General features: G+C 48.4%; 1 long non-coding RNA gene across 5 annotated transcripts in view; it reads right to left on the reverse strand.

Moving 5' to 3' along the window:
* Positions 1–208: 208 nt before the first annotated feature.
* Positions 209–6,775, reverse strand: part of LOC126513522 (uncharacterized) — a 9,995-nt gene continuing 3,428 nt past the window's right edge. For 3 of the 5 annotated variants that reach the window (XR_007595367.1, XR_007595364.1, XR_007595363.1), the window contains 2 exons: positions 6,196–6,371; positions 4,859–6,017 (listed from right to left, as the gene is read on the reverse strand). This is a non-coding gene — a long non-coding RNA (uncharacterized lncRNA). Of the gene's footprint in view, positions 839–4,858; positions 6,018–6,195; positions 6,372–6,775 lie in introns of those variants that run through there. The other 2 variants (XR_007595365.1, XR_007595366.1) reach the window with 2 other exon arrangements.

The raw sequence follows: 6,775 nt of genomic DNA on the forward strand, positions 1-6,775 counted from the left end.
TCAGAGAGATCTGCCTGCCCCTACCTCCGGACGACTTAGAGGAGGATGAGGAGTGTGCACCATTGCCCCAGCAGCTCTACTATAATCTTATGGAACCAGCAGTATGTATACATCGCTCGTTAACTGAAAAGTTGTTAAGCAGCAAGAATGTATTTATTTCAAGCTTTTTATGGAATCAGTTATAACATACACAAAAATAAAAGGCTAAATAGGAGATTGGAAAGAAGAAGCTAAGTAAGAATTCCAGTATGTTCTTCTGATCCTTGTCTACTTATTATCTTAGCACTTCTGTCATTGTTAGCCTGTGTCAGGAGAAAAACCTCCCAGCAGAAATAATCAGAGAACCAAGGAAATTAAATCAGATGCAAAATGTGTTTGGGAAGTGTAGGAAAATAAGGGCATAGCAGACGAGGGTTAGTGATAATAACCTACTGCTTTTCATAACTAGCACCATCGTTAGCCAAAAAAGCAAGCCTGTAAGGTCAGACAGCTGAGGCCATTTTTCATGTTGGGAAACTGGTGGCCAGAAGTTGGAACCACACTCTGGGTTCTCCTGTTGCCAGTTTCTGATGGGCTTGGTGGCGCGGTTTCCTGGGACGGAGCGCAGGAAGAAGAGCGGGTTGAGCTGCGAGAGGATTGTTCGGCTGTTCACGGTGCCCATGAGCTGTTCGGTGTATGCATCTGCGGGATCCGGTGGCAAGAAAACAGTTTGGAAAGTGTCAGCTGCTCAGGAGCCAGAGAAGATGTTTGTTTGGGTCGTGTCGCCTTGATCAGGAACAGCAAGTGCAGACGGGTGAAGAAGGGATTGAAGGGTTGAAGGGAGCTGGACTCTCGATGCCTGAGGGGGTTGGGATACAGAGTGGTCGGCAGCTTTCAGTGAAGGAAGACAACCCCTAATGGAGGGACAGCCCACAACATAATGAGCAGTGACAAATCTCGAACAAAGAGGCCTAGAAACTGTCACCTCCTGGAAGAGACCAAATTAAGTAGCTAAATGCCTTGTGGGATTCCCAAGTCAGTCCAGGAATGGGGAGTTGGGAAGACACCAGGGTTGGGGTCTCCTCGGCCTCGAGAGCCTCCCTAGGTGCTGGTGTGAGCAGAGCCCATGGCTCCATGCCCAGTGCCACAAAGAGAAAGTGATGAGAGACAGCGGGGATGGATGTCAGTGGGAAACTGGTGTACTTTAAATAACAGTAATTCGCCAGGCGGTAGTGGTGCACACCTCTAATCCCAGCATTTAGGAGGGAGAGAAAGGTGGCTCTCTGAGTTCTCCAAGGCCAACCTGATCTACAAAGTGAGTTCCAAGACAGCCGTGGCTATACAAAGCAACCCTGTCTCATAAATAAATAAATAAATAAATAAATAAATAAATAAATAAATAACGGTAATTTGTCAAAGCTAATGTCTTGGTTTGGGTCATGCCAGCATTACAGATTCAAACACTAGAGGAAGCTGAGTGAGGGGTACACGAAAGCCTTGTGTGCCAGTTTTACCTGTCTGTGAGCCCAACATGATTTCAAAATAAAAAAAAAAAAAAATTAGGCAGGGCATGTAGCACTCTTGAGAAAAGGTAGTAAGTAGGAAAGGGAGTTCCGGGCCAGCCTGGGCTACAGATTGACTCTGTCTCCGATTTTTGGAAAGGGCTGGGGAAGAGCTTCCACAGGAAAGTGGTTGCCTTGTCTATGCCAGAGCCTTTTAATAAAAGCACCCAACATATGCCATCAGTCACCCTGGGGCTAGAGAGATGGCTCAGTGATTAAAAGCACTGACTGCTTCCAGAGGACCAGGGTTCAATTCTCAGCACACACATGGTGGCTCACAACTGTCCATAGATACGTATACGGGTCTTTTTTTTTTTTTAAGATTTATTTATTATGTATACAGGCCTTCCTGTTTGTCTGCGCTCCAGAAGAGAGCACCAGATCTCACTATAGATGGTTGTGAGCTACCACGTGGTTGCTGGGAATTGAGCTCAGGACCTCTGGAAGAGCAGGTAGTGCTCTTAACCTCTGAGCCATCTCTCCAGCCCCAAGGTGACTTATGGCATATGCTGAGTGCTCTTAAACCCTCTTCTGGGGCTTTTAAACCCGCTTCTATCCTTAATGGGAATTGCACACATGTGGCGCACATACATTCAGTCAGGCAAACATTCACATACGCAAAGTAAAAATAAGCAAAAAAAATGAAATAAGTCATCTTGCAGCCTCAACGCCTTCATTCTTCTCCACTGGTCGATAGATTTGGCTAGAATTCCAAGGCCTTGGATATTGCTGGTCAGAGTAAGGAAGAGGAAAGGGAACTGAGGGGCAGAAGGTCAGGCCTGCTTTCCTGCGTGGTCCACAGCTGGCCACGGCTGACTCCAGCTATAGAGCTCTGGGCCCTGGGTATCGCCTGAGGACCTTGGAGGAAGTTACTCTTATTGTCTGCTGAAGATGCCGGAATGAGGCCGTCTGGGTCGAAACCACACCATCTGTTTGTGCCCTCAGAACTTTTAAAATGATCCCAGTGTTTACGGATCTGAACTTCCCATGTCACACTTGTGGGGGAAGTACCCAAGAGGCTTCCAGGCCTGGCAAGACTGTTCACGCAGGAGAGCCTTGGCTAGGAAGCAGGTTAAGTTGTGCAAGGCAGTGCTTAGTGAAGGTGCTGTTGTCATTCCGGTTGCCAGGGAGGGGTTCATGCTAGCAACTCTCAAATCCACTTCCGCCTAACTGTAGTGTCCTGAAGCCAAGGCAGATGCTCCGACTTAGCGTGTGTCATGCTCACAGGTGAATTTTCCCACCAAGAAGACAGGGTTTTTCTACAATGAAGTTCTCAGCAGGGTTGAAGAGATGCTTAAGAGCCCCGGCTGCTCTTGCAGTGGACCCAAGTTCAGTTCCAAGTACCCACATGAAGCTCACAACTGCCGGTGATACCAATTCCCAGGGATCTGATGCCATCTCCTGGACTCCGTGGCCCCCAGACACACATATGGTACATATATACACACACACAGGCAAAACACTCCAACACATAAAATGAAGATGGATAAATTTTAAAAAAGAAAAAAGCCCCAGGGCTGGAGAGGTAAAGATCTGAATTCAATTCCTAGAATCCACTCCACAAAGTTGGCCTCTGATCGCCACCATCTGTGCCATGCACGGTGTGCGTGCCCCCTGCTCCCGTACGCGCATGCGCAGGCACACAGGCACACCGTGACACGTACACACTCATAAATAAGTGTTAAAAAAAAAAAAACCATTGTTAAGGCAGAAAATCTCCCTGTGGAAAATGACATCTCCAACATAGTTTCATATCCACCGCTCCCTGCGCTTCGAAGTCAAGGCAAATTCAAACTGACCTACCCCCATCTTCCAAGTGGCAAGACGGGGTAGTCCTTGTTTTCCTGTAGCTGGCTGGTTACTGGCAACTTGGCCAAGGCCACCTTTCTACATCACACACTAACCTGTGTCCTACAGAAGCATTCCAGGACAGCTCGCTGCTTGTTCTCCCTCCTTCCCACTCTCTCTTTCTTTTTCTTCTTAAATTATCTTTTCTCCTACCTCTTGGGAGGCTGAGGTGAGAATATTGCCACAACTTGGAGCTCCTCCCCTCCCCCCCACCCCCACCTCTGCTCCCTTAGGCTACAGAGCAAAATCCTGCCTTTAAAATAGGTGATTCTAGCCAGTGGTGGTGGGTCTTTAATCTCTGCACAGGGAAGGCAGGTGGATCTCTGTGAGTTTGAAGCCAGCCTTGTCTACAGAGTGAGTTCTAGAACAGCCAGGGCTGCAACACAGACAGACCCTATCTTGAAACAAACAAACAAACAAACAAACAAAAAGATAATAATAAAAATGGGACACACCTGTAATCTGACACCCCGAGGATCCGCAGTAAGGAGGCCAGCTCGGGCTACATAGTAAGACGAAATTCTTTACCCTTTGTGGAATGCCTTTTCTGGACATGATAGGGTGTTAAATTGTTTGTGAAACATCTCAGGGCTTAAGACTAGCAGACCCAGGAGCCAATGGCCAGTCAACCCCTGAGGCAGTAGAGTGGTGGCTGGTGGGGACCCCAGCATTCTCAGCAGAGCTTTGGACTGGGAAGTTCCTTAAGGAGAAGGCATTTCTTCCTCCCAGGAAAGCCACGGGGAAGGATGGGGATGACTCCATGGTCATTTACTCATTATCCACAAGGTCCCAAGTTCCACCTCAGCAGCCTCCCCACACACAGAAATGATAAAGTTGATTCTTAGCACGGCATGGTGATTTGCTCTTGTAATCCACCAGCATTCATTTAAGGAGGCTAAGGCAGGAGGATCACCTTGAGTTCAAGGCCAGACTTGGCTCGTAGAGAACTGAAGGTCAACCTGGGCTACAGTGTGAGACCCTGTCTCAAAAAACAAAGGGAGGTGCTGGAGAGATGGTTCTGCAGTTAAGAGCTCAAGCTGCTCTTGCACAGAACCTGGGTCTCATTCCCAGCACCCACACGGCAGCTCCTAACTCTGACTTCAGTTACAGGAGATGTGACGCCCTCTTCTGGCCTCCACAGATACTGCACGCATGAAGTACACATACTTGCAGGCAAAACACCCACATTGTAAATTTTGAATTGGAAAAAAAAGGTGGGTGCCAGAGGTGGTGGTGCAGGCCTGTAATCCCAGCACTTGGGTGGTATAGGCAGGAGGACTTCAGTTCTACCTCAGCTTGCAAAATTAGAACCAGTCTGGGACCTGAAACCTTGTTGTAAAAAACAAACAAACCCATAAAGCCTAAACAAATATAGTCGATGCTATTTCCTATTGGGAAGCTCCACCCAGCCCCATTCCAGACCCCGCCCCTGAGAAAGCCCACCCCACTGGTGGCTCCTCCCCCTGAGATGCATAAGACCCCGCCTACTGCTTATTTAAGCCCATAGAGCTGCCACAAACTCTCACACTCTCCCTCCTGCCTTCCTGAGAGTCACCTGGGAGTACTCTGCTCTGCTTTGCTGTTTATTAAATCTGGATTTATTAATTAGGTTTGATTCCGCTAATTACATCCCTAATAACCGGGGAACCAATACTTATCATGTCCATGTGGATAAATCAAGTTTGACAGAATTTGAAGAGTTTGGTCAGACCTATCTTTTTCTATTTCACAAAAATATGACTTGTCCAAAGGTCTGTCCTCACTTCCTGTGCAGTACATTTCTTGTGGCTTCATTTTCAACACTTCCGTTACAAAAGAATAGTATGGATGCTCTGATTCCACATTCCAAGTAAGGAAATTGAGGTACAGAGCGACAATGGAACTTGTCCACGGTCGCAGAGCGTTTTAGGAACCAGACTGGGATACAGACTTCAACCATCACGTGCTAGGAAAACATTGCACCCTGAGCCACACTGCCAGACCGGAAGACATGTATGTTTATCACAGCTTTGGGGAAGAAAGTAACTGACCATGTGGTGGCCAGGGGGGCTGCTAAAAAACCTTCAGGGCTCAGCTCCTTTCTCCCACCCCCAGTTAGTGACCTTGACGCTAAAGAGCCCTGTGCTGGTGAAGCAGTGCCCACACACCTTTCTTGCCCTGAGCTGGAACCTAGTTGAGTAGGGACTCAGGACTCCTCCGGCACCGTCGGGCAAGCAGGACGGGAGCTGTTGCTGCCTGTTCTTGTGCTCCTTCCACTCCGTTAATTAGTGCGTCTGGGCTCCCAGGCTCCTTCCTCCTCGGCTTTTCTAAAGTCAAGGACACGGTCCTGACTAGCTGAGCAAGTGATTTAGCAAAAAGAGTCCTTCTGCTGTGTGAGCCCCGAGCGAAGGCCAATGGCCATATTTATGAGGCCGGCTAGAGGGAGCCTGGGAGAAAGGCGCCCGCTGTGGATACGGTTGGGGGCGCGAGCTGATAAAACCCAGAGACACCTTTGCCTTTGGGAAAGGAGTGGGGCCTTTAATCTAGACACAGCCTGTGGGCCCCATTCCCTGATTTACTTTAAGGGTAATGAGGTCGGGGAGAGACTCCGCTTGCACGCCGTCTGGAAACAGGACTTCTGCCACGTACCTGCAGTGAGAAAGGGAAGATCTGCCTCTACCCCCAGCCCTCAACCCCCCTCCCCTCCCCGTGCCTCTCTCCCATGAATCAGATTTTTGGTTTGGGGGTTTTGTTTTGTTTTGTTTTAACTCCAGCTTTAAAGGCTCTCCCCAACAGCAGACACTCGGAACCCCAGAGGTCTCCTCACAGAGCCAGCAAAATGCAGCCACTTCAAGGTCATCCCGAGAAGCTGAGTGTGAGTAGGCAAGCCTCGCTGGGGGAGAGTTCGAGCGCTGGGCAGAATTCCGGAATGAGGCCCTCTGCTCCCCTGTTCTTTATCTTCCTGGTGTCAGTCCGCAAAGAAGAACCTTCCGCAAATTAGTCCTGAAATTCCACCGGAGACTTTTTATTATTTGATATTTAAAATGGACAGTTATCCCATATGAGATGTCCAGGCAAGCTTACCACAAGTGCATTTAAATTGTTTGGACACCAGGTTTTTGGAGGAGGGTGGTGGCTCAGGATTGAATGTAATGCTTTATACAAACTAGGCAAGAACTCCAGCACCGAGCTACAGCCCCAGCCCTTGAGAATAACTCCGAGATACATTTGAGTGTTGTGCAGGGCAGATTTGCCAGGACGCTACTAAAACCCAAGTTCACACCATGCATATGACCATCTACTGCTATCAAGTCTTTGTTGGTGGGATTAAAACACATTCTCTCTCTCTCTCTCTCTCTCTCTCTCTCTCTCTCTCACACACACACACACACACACACACACACACA

The sequence above is a fragment of the Alexandromys fortis genome, unplaced genomic scaffold, assembly GCF_014885135.2.
Source record: "Alexandromys fortis isolate MF-2015 unplaced genomic scaffold, M_Fortis_MF-2015_v1.1 scaffold_118, whole genome shotgun sequence".
NCBI classification, from domain to species: domain Eukaryota; kingdom Metazoa; phylum Chordata; class Mammalia; order Rodentia; family Cricetidae; genus Alexandromys; species Alexandromys fortis.